Source organism: Colobus angolensis, unplaced genomic scaffold, assembly GCF_000951035.1.
Source record: "Colobus angolensis palliatus isolate OR3802 unplaced genomic scaffold, Cang.pa_1.0 Scaffold213, whole genome shotgun sequence".
NCBI classification, from domain to species: Eukaryota; Metazoa; Chordata; class Mammalia; order Primates; family Cercopithecidae; genus Colobus; species Colobus angolensis.
In genome coordinates, this window is record NW_012115300.1 from 3,376,653 (window position 1) to 3,391,188 (window position 14,536).

The window sequence follows — 14,536 nt, forward strand, 5'->3', positions numbered from 1 at the left end:
GTAGAAAATTTATACTTATGTGTGCCTACTGCATTAGCACACCCCAGCACAGTTATTCTGTCCTTGGCATCCTTAGTTTCTGTAGGGACCCTAATCAGCTGTAGTCAGTGCGTTTCTGGGACAACAACCCCAGAACAATGATTTTGTTCTTAATTTGTTCATTGTTATTTATCAAGAGAAACTATTTCTTAACCCACATATTTATGTTTTATAGTTCAGGAACACAGGTCAGTAACAAACTTCTAGGTAATTCAACCCTAAGAATTACCCTTCTAGGAAATTCAGCACCCCACTTTTTTTTGAGACAGGGTCTTATTCTGTTGCCCAGGCTGGAATGCAGTAGTGCAATGACGGCTCACTGTAGACTTGACTTCCCAGGCTCAAGCGATCCTCCCAGCTTACCCTAAACAAGTAGTTGGGACTACAGGTGCATGCCACTATGCCTGGCTAATTTTTAAAATTTTTGGTAGAGACAGCGTCTCCCTGTGTTACCCAGGCTGGTCTTTAACTCCTGGGCTGAAATGAACCTCCTGCTTTGGCCTCCCAAAGTGTTGGAATTATAGGCGTAAGCCACTATGCCTAGTCTATCTATATGTATTTTAGTTTTTTGTAGAGATGTGGTGTCACTCTGTTGCCCAGGCTTATCTCAAACTCCTGAGCTCAAGCAATCCTCCCACTTTGGCCTCACAAAGTGTTGGGATTACAAGTGTGAACTACCACAGCTGGCAATAATTTCTTTATATTCCAATATCATTTTCTACTCTGAAAGATGCCAGCCTTCCTCATCTCCTGGAAATCTTCCATGGAATCATTATTTCTGTGGAAATCTGCACTTGTCTTCTTTCTTGGTTCAGCCACAGCTGCAAGCCTAAGGGATGAAACAAATGCTCCAACAATGTGAAATCACAGATGCTTGGCCAGAATATCACACATCTGAAATTTTGTCAAAGCACTGAAAACTATAGTAATTACTGTCCTTCATAGATATGTCAACCTCAACACCAACATCCTTCCTGGCTGATGGAGAAATGGACCACAACAGTAATTTTCATAAGCATTATAAACTTACCCTGGCATCAGATTTTCACAAGTGATGATGCTGGCAAATTTGTCATTGAATTTATCCACTGCTTCATGATCAATAGATGCTTTATCACCACAAAGCTTTAAAAATTCAATATCATGTCTTTTATTAAATTTCTGCAACCAGCCTATTAAATATTCATAGTTCCCTTCAATTTTCGGTTCATCATAATAAATCCTTACTTGTTTCATGATCTCTATACCACTAAGTGGCATGTGTTCATTGCAATGCTGATGTATGCATACTTTCAATCCACAACTGAGATCATCATTTTCAGCTTCATACTGTGTTTTTCTATGTTTTCACTAACTTCTGTTCATCATTTTCACCATAGAGCTTCAATAGTCTCTCCTTCTGTTTCTTCAGGTCACATATGGTGGTTATTTCCTCTCCATACTCTTCTGGAAGACATTTCACACTTATGCTACTGTCCAGTTTCTATAGATAAATGTAAATGCTTGCATCCTTGTTTCTTACCACTATTACCCATGGGGTATCTGCAGGCCTTTTTGACATGTATAAAAATAATTTTATACTACAGAGCAGAGAATAAGCAAAAACCAAACAAACAAAAACCCACAGTTAGTAATGCATGTAAGTCTAGGCCCCAAGCAAAGCACTGTGGAGAACCAGCTGTTGGTACATCCAACCTGCACATGTATCATATTATTACCCTTTGCATGTGTGCTTACATGGGGGAATTTGGGCATGTGCAGAAAAAACATGGCAGCTGAAGGGGACTGGGAGGGTCTTTTTTTCCTTGAGGATGCTGAATCAACTGTGTGTGGTACACCATGCATTTTCACTACAACCCATCACATGATGACAGCTGTAAAATTTTCCACTTGTAGCATTGTTAGAGATCAAAACGTTGCAGATTTTGGAAACTTTCAAATTTCAGCTTTTCAGATTAAGGATATTCAACATACATATATTTATGCATATATATGTTGAACATCATATATATATAAAGGATGCTTCAACATCCTTTATATATACATAATATATATATATAAAGGATGTTCCATATATATATGAATATATATAGAAGGTACATATATGGAAGGTACATATATACAGATATATAGAGAGGATATATATAGAGATATATATCTTCTGAAGAAGACTGACTAATACAATGTTATATGTTTAATTAGTATTTGGTGAACTGAGTTGATTTTTCAAAATGGAGAAGCTTTTAATAACACTTATCAACTTTGTCTTTGCCCTGTTGCCTTTTGAAACAAAAGATTTTTGTCATTTAATATGTCCCCGAGTAAGTCAAACCAAGTCCTATTGTCGAGCAGACTTAAATGAGCAAAATGTCTCCCCAATTCTCTAAGAGTTCTTTAAGAGAGACAATTCTTGATGGATTTTAAACATTCACCTCAGAAGAATAGGTTTAGAGTTTCAAATTGAACTTCTGTCTTTGATCCTCAAATCAGTTTCTGATGGAGAAATGCAACTCTGGTTTTGAATGGAATAAGCTAAAACATCAGAATAACTTTTTGGACATTAAACAGCTGTTTTTTAAAATTCCATGATTTTATTTTATTATAAGTCAGTAAGACACATGTGGATTAAATTTTCTTATAATACAAAAGGTTTGAAAAATTAAGGGAACCTGGTTTGGGTTTGATTAACTGAAAAACATTTGCAACCCAATGCCTATCTCCTTCCTCCACATCTTTTCCTGAAAGTGTTCTTGCAAAAAGCTTTACCCTCATGAACTCAGCATATAGAAGAGTCATGCTGTGAATGTGAAAGACATTGAAATCAGCCCTAGGAGAAGTTGGTTCTGAAATTTAATGAAGCTTGAACTAATCACTAGGCACAATTTCTAAAAGTCTCCTTTCTGAGAACTTCATATCACCAAAAATTATTAGGCTATTTTTGAATTACTTTAAAAGGCTACAGTAACCAAAACAGCATAGTACTGTTACCAAAACAGATATATGAATCAATGGAACAGAACAGAGGCTTCAGAAATAATGCCACACATGTACAACCATCTGATCTTTGACAAATCTGACAAAAACAAGCAATAGGGAAACAATTCCCTATTTAATAAATGGTGTTGGGAAAACTGGCTAGCCATATGCAGAAAACTGAAACTGAACCCCTTCCTTACACCTTATACAAAAATTAACTCAAGATGGATCAAAGACTTAAATGTAAGACCTAAAACCATAAAAACCCTAGAAGAAAATCTAGGCAATACCATTCAGGACATAGGCAGGGGCAAAGACTTCATGACTAAAACACCAAAAGCAATGGCAACAAAAGCCAAAATTGACAAATGGGATCTAATTAAACTAAAGAGCTTCCACACAGCAAAAGAAACCATCATCAGAGTGGACAGGCAACCTACAGAATGAGAGAAAACTTTTGCAATCTATCCATCTGACAAAGGGCTATTATCCAGAATCTACAAAAAAAACACAAATTTACAAGAAAAAAAACATCAAAAAGTGGGCAAAAAATATGAACAGACACTTCTCAAAAGAAGATATTTATGTGGCCAACAAACATGTGAAAAAAAGTTCATCATCACTGGTCATTAGAGAAATGCAAATCAAAACCACAGTGAGATACCATCTCACGCCAGTTAGAATGGCAATCGTTAAAAAGTCAGGAAACAACAGATACTGGAGATGATGTGGAGAAATAGGAACGTTTTTACACTGTTGGTGGGAGTGTAAATTAGTTCAGCCATTGTGAAAAACAGTGTGGGTATTCCTCAAGGATCTAGAACCAGAAATACCATTTGACCCAGCATCCCCATTACTGGGTATATTCCCAAAGGATTATAAATCATTGTACTATAAAGAGACATGTACAGATATGTTTATTGCAGCAGTATTCACAATAGCAAAGAGTTGGAACCAACCCAAATGCCCATCAATGATAGACTAGAAAAGGAAAATGTGGCACATACATATCATGGAATACTACGCAGCCATACAAAATGATGAGTTCATGTTCTTTGCAGGGACATGGATGAAGCTGGAAACTATCATTCTCAGCAAACTAACACAGGAACAGAAAACCAAACACCACATGTTCTCACTTATAAGTGGGAGTTGAACAATGAGAACACATGGACACAGGGAGGGGAACATCACACACTGGGGCCTATTGAGGGGTAGGGGGTTAGGGGAGGGATAGCATTAAGAGAAATACCTAATGTAGATGACAGGTTAATGGGTGCAACCAAACACCATGGCACGTGTCTACCTATGTAACAAACCTGCACGTTCTGCACATGTATCCCAGAAGTTAAAGTGTAATTAAAAATAAAATAAAAAATGCAAAAGAAAAATATGCTTTTTGAAACATGGTAATATTGAAGTTTGGACCTTTATTTCTAAATGTGATATTATTCCTAAATTTGTAAACCGTTTGATCATTTATTTTGAGGGTAGTTATTTCACTCCATGAGAAACAGCCTCTGCAGTTTCTTTCAAGCATAGGTTACTTTCTAGGAGAGAAAAAAGTACTGTTGTTAAATCCCAGTAAAGGCAGCAAATGGACAGTCAAATGTCCTCTGAGATAGCTAAATTACTATGAGAATTGTGAACTCTGATTCTGGAAAAGAGACAGTTCATCAGGTCTTGACTTTGGAGACAAGATTCACACTGCAAACATTTAATGTACTCTTTCTCTTATTTTTATTTACATATTTAAATAGTATATCTCTATTTATGAAACTATAATTGTTAAATATGAGGGGTTTTGGTGGGGAGGAGGGTAAGTTGTCTATTATATTTCTTTTAAGGGCCTAGAAATTAATCAAAGTGAAGACATATTTCATCCATTATCAAGTCAGCAATGAATTGATGAAAGGTCACATAGGGTAACTGGGAGATCTGGAGGGTCCCAGGGTACACATGACTGTGCAAGCTCACCACCAGACCATTGTGGTCTGTTCTCTGCAGAGACATCCTGTGGTTAGCTGAGTCAATAACTGAAGTTCCCAAAACTTTTTCCCCAAAAGAAATAATGAGCTTTAATAAAATTGCACTTACTGTTATGCAAAGAATGAGACAGAAAAAGAGAATCAATTGGAGGGAATGCATTGTTAGGCTTACCACTGCACGGCCATCAGCAAGAAATTATTGAGTACCTACTATGTGAAGGGTCCTTTGAGTACTGAGTATATGGTATAATTCATACCTGTACAGAACTTTCACTTTTGTCTAGGAGATGATGATATGTTTTCTCTGTTCTTCTCTCTTTCTTTGTCATTCTCTCTCTCTTTTCTACATATATAGAGAGAGACATATAGCACAGATATACATGTGCACATTAAAAAATTACACATATATAAAAACTTGACAAATTAAAGCAGCTTATAAAAAATACCCTAAAGTTGTACAAACCATAACCATTCCAGAATTTTAGAGAAGGGTCTGTGTCTGTTTTTGTTGTTGTTTTCAGGATAGATGTAGAAGAGAAACAAAAGACATGAGGAGAAAGAGAAAAAAACGAAGAAATTCCCAGGGATCATGTGTTTTTTGGATGTCCGTGTTATAGGTGATTAGAGTCTAAACTAAGGCATAACTGTGAGAATAAGCACAGAAAGGCATTAATTTTTGAGGCATTTTGGAAATACAAAACTACAATTTTCATGCTTTTATTGTTCCTTCCCTAGAGCACTTTCCCCAACCACTCATCTACAGAATTGCTTCTCAATTGGCAAAGACTAGATTTATTTATTTTTCCTGTTCATCGTGAGCTAATAGTTTTATAAAATACAATAAAAGTAAATTAGTAGAAAAATGAAATAAAAATACTTTCAAAATAAAGTCCCAGTTTTTTATTATTAGATTCATCAAGCCTAAGGTTACAGTTTTAGTAAATATAATAAGAACAAGCCTAACGTGGGTAGAAAAACAAAATACAATAAAAAATGGTAATACTATTCATTAAAAGTGTGCATATAGGCTGTAAATATGGAAAATTGCTACTCTACTCATAACTTTTTTGATTTGCTATCATGACTAAACAAAAATTATTAGTGAAATGGTGACTCCCAACAACAAGAGCCTTTAAACACACTTTAAACAAACATAGTATTTATTAATACTTAAAGTTTTTAGCGTGACAAATGAGCTTGCTTTTTGCCTGTTAATTGATCTAATCTAGGTTGAACTGATGACAACTCTGCTTGCAGAAGATAATATATATTTTAACTGCTTCTATGTTTTATTGGTATTACATTAATAGTAAAGACAGCATCTTAGAGGATGCTGATATGAACGAAAAAAGGTCATTCAGTACATGCAGAAATTTTCATTTTCAACTGATCAAAATGAAACAAGAGACATTGTATTTTCAAAATTCATAATTACTTTTTCATTAGTAACCAGTTTCAGTAATTTTTCCTGTAGAGTTACAGTTAAATTTAAATTAGCTTTTAATAAAAAAATAAATTTTGGATTATGTACACATTTGGCTTACAGTTGACAGACTAAAATAGCCTGAGCTGGAACATGGTTCTATTGTGCACAGGACTTCTACATAGCTCACACCACCAGCAACAGGAGTGTGATGGCCTCTACTCTTTTGACGTAGTTATCTAACACACACGACAATTATTACAGCCATGCCAAACTGCTATAAAAGTTTCTAATACTTAATCTCAATATCTGCATTTTTCCTTTTGTAGACAGGAAATAAACAACATTTAGACTGCACCATTCCACAGATCACAACCCCACCCCACTTCCCAGCTTCTGTTGGTCTCTGATTCAGTTGCCTACGTATTCCTTCATAATCCTTTCTTGTTTTATCTTGTAATAATCATTTATCTGTTAATCTTTACATATTAGTTTTCCCCATTAACATGTACTCTCATTAGGCTGGGCACAGTGGCTCACATCTGTAACCCCAGCACTTTGGGAGGCCAAGGTGGGAGGATTGCTTGGGCCCCGGAGATTGAGGCTGCTGTGAGCCATAATTGCACCACTGCACTCTAGGCTGGTCAATGGAGTGAGACTCTGTCTCAAATAATTTTTTTTAAAGTACCTTCATTAGAACAAGGGCAATGTCTATTTTGTCACAATTGTGTTTCTAACACCTTGCATAGGTGCCTTTGAAGCACATGACGGACTAATTGAATGCTGAATTAATTAATTAGGAATCAGTTTAAAGCCACAAACTCAGTCAATGAAGGATGACAATGGTGTGGAAGAAGCGGTAAAGGGTGGAAAAGAACATATATAAGCCTTTATCACATGCCAAGCCTTACGTTAGGCACTTTCCTTTGTCTTGTTTCATCCTTACCCTAAACCTGTGAAACAGATGTTATTATCACTGTTTTACAGATAAAGGAATTGAGGTTCAGAGAGGTTAAGGAACTTTCACGAGGTCATATAGTAAATGACAGAGTTGGAATTTGAAGCATTTTGGCTCCAACACTGACAGCATTTGCTGAGTGATCACATGTGTATAAGAGTCTGGGAAGAGGGGTAATGAATTATACACACACACACACACACACGCACACACAAAAGTAGAAAACATGAGGGAGGAATATTCTCAGATTAGGAAAGGAAACAATATGAGTTCAGTTCTGGCAGATTGAGTTTTTGATGGAACCATTTGCATGGAAACCTGGAATTGGAGTGAATGTTCTGAGATGAAGATAAAGACCCAGGAATGGAGTTGCTATGATGTTTATACTTGACTTTCAAACACTTCCACATGTACAGTGTGATATTTTCTGTAGAATTAGATTAAGCTATAAGCTAGATGCTGCCCATCTCTACTTAAGCATGCATAGTTCAAGAGGAATGGTGGTTGACTCTCACTCAAATACCCTGTACTCCAGAGGCACTCCTATTAGTATAAGCAATTTTGTTTTCTGGATCTCCATCAAAACCAATTATTTGATTATTCTTATAGTAACTCCAGAGGTCCTCCTATTAGTATAAGCAATTTTGTTTTCTGGATCTCCATCAAAACCAATTCTTTGATTATTCTTACAGTAATTGTTAGAAACAGGTATTTATTGGTGTAATGAGTGACTTTTTTTTTCTTTTTTTTATTGGGACGGAGTCTCGCTCTGTCGCCCAGGCTGGAGTGCAGTGGCCAGATCTCAGCTCACTGCAAGCTCCGCCTCCCGGGTTCCCGCCATTCTCCTGCCTCAGCCTCCCGAGTAGCTGGGACTACAGGCGCCCGCCACCTCGCCCGGCTAGTTTTTTGTATTTTTTAGTAGAGACGGGGTTTCACCGGGTTAGCCAGGATGGTCTCGATCTCCCGACCTCGTGATCCGCCCGTCTCGGCCTCCCAAAGTGCTGGGATTACAGGCTTGAGCCACCGCGCCCGGCCATGAGTGACTTTTAATTATTACTATGAAATGTGCTTCCAGTGAAAGTTAAGCTATGAACAGTGTGTTAGAAACACTCCCTTTCTATCCCTATGAATGCTTGAACAGAGGATAAGAAACAAGCAAGGCCAATAGCCTATACTCTTACGGATGATGCCACAGGTGAGTGTCAGCTGTGAAACTGGGAGGACTCTGATTGTCAGATGCTGATGATAGAGGTGACAGAACCACTACCTCTGGAATCTTAATATTTCCTCAGGCTTGCAGAACAGGTTGTACAAATCGTTTCTTTTGTGATTACATTCTAATAAATATTTAGATAATACATGTTTTATGCATGTAGCAGAATTTGGTCTGGGATTTGCTTTCATAATCACAAGGTAATGATAGTGGAGTGTAGCTAACTCCCACTTTCCTCAAAACTTCTACACCTACAGTAATCTACTAAAAAGAACCTGGGAGTTGTATTTAGGTCCACTTGCAACAAGAGTTGACCACATACGGTTGATAAATGAAATAACTCAGGAAGAGTATGAAGAATGAGAAGACCACAGGACAGATACCGGAAGACAGTCAGTATTTAGAAATCTGGGAGAAAGGAGAGTCTATAAAAAGACTAAAAAGTAATCAAAAGAAGAGCAGGAGGGGGAGAGCCAAAAGTAAGTTGTTGCCAAACTAAAGGGCTTAAAAACTTAAAGGTACGGGTAATGAGCAGCTTTAAATGCTTCAGAAAAGTCTAGTAACACCCAGACTGAATTTTTTTTTTTTTTAATCCAGATTTTTAACTATTAGTACTTGGCTGATGACCTTAGTGAGACCTGAACCAAGGTAAAGGGCAGATGTAAGCACTGAAGCCAGGTTTCAGGACATTGCATAGTAAATAGGAAGTAAGGAGATGAAAGCAATGAGTGGGAATTGAGTACATAATGGAAGAGAAAGAAGTAAGGCAAAATAGAGCATAAATATAGAAGTGGCTGCTACTTGCATTTTCTTTTAAGATCAGAGAATCTTGAATATAAGTTGAAGATGCATTTGAAAGAAAATTCAATACACAGAGCAAGAATTGAAAGCAGAAAGTAGATGGGCCAAGAAGACAGGTGGGGGAATCAACCAAGAATATGGATGGAGATTTCGGTAAGATTGAGCTGGAGTGGAGTTATGAGTTCATCCAGACAGCTTTCAGTTTCACTGCAAGGAGGCAGAGCAGAGGGAGGCTTACTGTGCTAAAATGTAGAGACAGGAAAGAAGAAACACAAAATAGTAATAAGGATTTGGGGTCATGGAGATGAGAAAGCATTTCTTTGAAAAGTTAATTCCTTAATGCCCTCATTGATTTATCACTGATTCTGCCCTTTAAAAGAATGCAGAGGGCCGGGCGCGGTGGCTCAAGCCTGTAATCCCAGCACTTTGGGAGGCCGAGACGGGCGGATCACGAGTTCAGGAGATCGAGACCATCCTGGCTAACACAGTGAAACCCCGTCTCTACTAAAAAATACAAAAATCTAGCCGGGCGAGGTGGTGGGCGCCTGTAGTCCCAGCTACTCGGGAAGCTGAGGCAGGAGAATGGCGTGAACCTGGGACGCGGAGCTTGCAGTGAGCCGAGATCCGGCCACTGCACTCCAGCCTGGGCGACAGAGCCAGACTCCGTCTCAAAAAAAAAAAATAAAATAAAAAATAAAAGAATGCAGAGACCACAATTTATTTATTTATTATTATTAATTTTGAAAGACAGAGTTTCACTCTGTTTCCCAGGCTAGAGTGCAGCACTGCAATCTTAGTTCACTGCAGCCTCAAACTCCCAGACTTAAGCAATCCTCCCTGCTTAGCCTTCCAAGTAGCTGGGACTACAGGCACATGCCACCATGCCTGGGTAATTTTTGATTATTTATTATTAATAAGAATTTCATAGAGATAACTGATAAAGAACATGTTTACTACCTAAACTGTCTTGCTTTGAATTTCCTGAGCATCCAGCTCCCAACCAAAGGCAATTATTAATGTGCTATTCAGTTTGTATCTTTCCAAAATGATAAAAATCTAAATCTTTATAAGATCAATGGTTATAGCAATATAAACCATATTAAATCATAAACATTTTTACCTTGTAATAATAATATATAATTTATTTAATAAATAAATGTGTGTATATATTTATCTAATATATACATACACATAAATTTATTCCTATAAATTTCTTTTTTTTTTAGAGATGGGATTTTGCTAAGTTCCCCAGATTGGTCTCAAATTCCTGGCCTCAAGTATCCTCTCACCTCAGCCTCCTGAGTAGCTGGGACTACAGGCACACAACACCACACAACACCATGCCTAGCTAATTTTTTTTTTTTTTTTTTGGTAGAGTTGGGGGTCTCCCTATGTTGCCCAGGCTGGTCTTGAACTCCTGTACTCAAGAAATCCTCCCATCTTGGCCTCCCAAAATGCTGGGATTGTGGATGTGAGTCATTGCACCCAACCTATTTCTGTAAAATTAGCATACAGAAAAAAACATTGTATTTAAATTAGTGAAAAAGTTATTTCTATCTATAGCAGAGAATTATAAATCCTCACTATCTTTGATCAGAAGGCAACTCAGAAATAAGCAGGCCAAATGTCATTTTGTTTGTTTTTGTGTCATCATAAAATAAAGCACTTCTTGGAAAATACTAATACGTGTACTGTGCTTGAAATATTTGAAGGATATTATAGAGTTGTATTAAAGTCTGTTGCCTACAACAGAATTTTATGTTTGGGACACATTTAGAACATACATACCATCTTTGGAAAAAGATCTGAATATGTTTCTTATGTTTACTCCAGCAGAATACTGCCATAATGCCTTCAGATCTTTCCTCCCTCTAGGAGACGCACTGTGTCCTTAGCTGCTACTTAGCATCCTGTTTATAGCTGACATCCTTATAAACCTGGAGGTATTGTGCTTCCCACATCACAGCAGCAGACACGTGTGCATGCCCTAACATCCTGTATGAAAAGCATTTGAGTTTCTAACATCACAACACTGTGTTCTGCAAATCTGTGGGAGAATTCTCTCACAGGAGTTCAAACAAATAGCCATCACACCTTTTTGAAGTTCATAAAAACCTTTTTGATTTTCAAAGACTTTCCCAATAAAGAAACAATAGAGGCTAGAATTTTCACACAATCGTTTGACTAGAGTCTGTTAGATGTAGATGAACACAATAACTGTTTTGGCAGAAATTAACATTTACACCAGTTAATAGTCTTTACTGGAGAGTTGAAAAGAATGCAGGAACAACAGCAACAACAAAACAGGGGGGCAATGATGTAGTTTTATGGTTTTTCATTTCCTTCAAGCCAAACGTAGAAACCCCTATGTTCATTTAGGTGGAGAAAAAAAAGATGAACGTAAATATCCTGGAAATGTTTGTCTAACACAAATTACAGAAATATCATCAAAAACTACTACACTATATCCACAAACTTTCACAGATTTCTGGCACTGACTCCAATACAGAGATAAGTTGTTTCTAAACCATACTTTCGTCGTACAAAAGAAGAAGTTAACTCCTTCAGTAAATTATAACTTATTTTGGGCTCCTTAAACCAAGAAACTAAATGATACTGCGACTCTGATAATATTCCTTTACTAAAGCATTGTTCTTCAGTCTGTACAAAGTCCAGTTGCAACTTCTTTCCTCTCACTATCGGGTCCTAGAAACATGAAGCCACAGACCTGCAATGAGAGGAAATAAGTCATCGTTACTCTAAAATTAAAGTACCTATTCCTGCTTTATAGTTTATCAGATGTTTGGTCCGGATGCTGATTGTTTTAAAACTTTGTCTAAACATAGTATATTTCCAAAAGGAATATTAGCAAACCAATTGCTCACTTCTAGTGACAACATCCTAAATTTTATTAACATAGGAAAGATAAATGAGTAAACAGACACAGTGCTAGTCAGTATGCATGTTTCCCAAGGAAGTAAAGTCACAAAAGAATATAACTCATGCTTTTTACTGTAACTTATGAATTATCATTCATAACCAAGATCCACTTAGCGCTGAGTTCTTGGAAGTTAGAAACACTACCCTGACAATAGGAAGCATAAAATTACCTTTTTTTCCTAGTTCCTGATAAGATTATTTATGTATCAGTGACCAAAATCTTATGAATTTGACCAAATGAATTTCAGAATGTTCACTAATGTTCACTCATTCTCGCAGTATCCTGTCCCCTGTCACTTCTTACACATACTTGTGGTTTGATTTTCTTAGCATAGAACAACTTTTAGCGATGGAAACTTGTCTAAGCCACGATGTTTATTTTCTCAAGGTTTTTTTGTTGTAAATTGAAAAGGAATCCACTTCTCTGGATTGAAGTTTTTGCCTTTGGGGATTACAACAGCTTTGCTCTATTTTTTTCCTTTTAATTTTTAAGTTCCCCACACGTTCAGCCTCTTCCTGAATAAAGAATAATTATTTGACTGAAATTTATTTTCAGCACACGACCAAAACAGAAATCTTTTGAAGAAGCTCAAAATAACACAGGAAATACTGAAGGGCTAATAGCTCAGATTCCTACGGTTATTTAGATTTACAGAAGAAAAGTAAATGGATCAGTGTGTGTAGTAAGGGCTTTTAAGATATTTTTAATGAAATAGAAATTAGTCAATCCATCAGGTAAACACGGCAATCTGGAATGTATTTAGGTAAATTGGAGAGGGAGATTAGGTCATAGGTCAGCAAAACACCATTAGTGTTTTGGAGTTGTCTTGAGGAAATGGGTCTTTCAAAGCACTGATTGTGCAATGGCAGCTGAGTCACTTAGGAAATTATGAGCCTGAATCCTGTGAGATGCCATCAGGTCCAATAAATATTATGCTTTTCTTCTCCCACCTCTTTCAACACATCTACATAATCTTGGTTTGAAGGTCATCCAGCTGTACTATGAGTAACCTTTGCTAATCTTTCCTTTGAATAATTTTAGTTTTCCTCTTTTCAATTAATAATCCATGCAGAATTTTGGTCTTTTGTTCACTCTGGTTTACTGTGTGGTCTGATGAGGCAATAGTCACACAACTTACAATTGAAGAGTTTCAAATCGACCCGCAGCCCCCAAGTCAAAGCTGGCTCCCAGCTCAGTCCCGTCTGGTAGCAGCCTGCCTCCTCTTTCCTTTCAAGGACCTCCTGGCAGGTAGAGTGGCCACAGGAGGTCCACTCCAGGACTGCAGTAGCTCCCATCAAGCGGATCAAGCTGCTGCTGCAGGTGCAGCATGCCAGTAAGCAGATCACTGCAGATAAGCAATACAAGGGCATTACAGACCATATAGGTCCATATTCTCAAGGAGCAGGGGAGTCCTGTCCTTCTGGCGCAGTAACTTGGCCAATGTCATCAGATACTTGCCCACCCAGGCTCTTAACTTTGCTTTTAAAGATAAATACAAGCAGATCTTTTTGGGTGGTGTGGACAAGAGGACCCAGTTTTGGCATTACTTGGAAGGGAATCTGGCATCACGCAGTGCTTCTGGGGCCACATTCTTGTGGTATGTGTAACCTCTTGATTTTGCCCATCTAGCAGCCAATGTGGATAAAACTGGAGTTGAAAGGGAATTCCGAGGCCTCGGTGACTGCCTCATTAAGATCTACAAATCTGATGAGATTAAGGGCCTGTACCAACGCTTTAACGTGTCTGTGCAGGGTATTATCAGCTGCCGAAGTAGGCAGCTGCCTACTTCGGTATCTATGACACTGCAAAGGGAATGCTTCCAGATCCCAAGAACACTCACATCGTCATCAGCTGGATGATGGCACAGACTGTCACTGCCATTGCTGGATTGACTTCCTATCCATTTGACATGGTTGGCTGCCACATGATGATGCAATCAGGGTGCAAAGGAACTGATATCATGTACATAGGCATGCTTGGTTACTGATGGAAGACTGCTAGAGAAAGATTGCTTGTGATGAAGGAGGCAAAGCGTTTTCCAAGGGTGGATGGTCCAGTGTTCTCAGAGGCAAGTTTTTGTGCTTGTCTTGCATGATGAAATCAAGATGGCCGGGCGCGGTGGCTCAAGCCTGTAATCCCAGCACTTTGGGAGGCCGAGACGGGTGGATCACGAGGTCAGGAGATCGAGACCATCCTG

At 37.9% G+C, this 14,536-nt stretch overlaps 1 pseudogene; it reads left to right on the plus strand.

Moving 5' to 3' along the window:
• LOC105512499 overlaps nt 1-14,474 on the plus strand; it is a 34,340-nt pseudogene extending 19,866 nt beyond the window's left edge.
• Nucleotides 14,475-14,536: the final 62 nt, after the last annotated feature.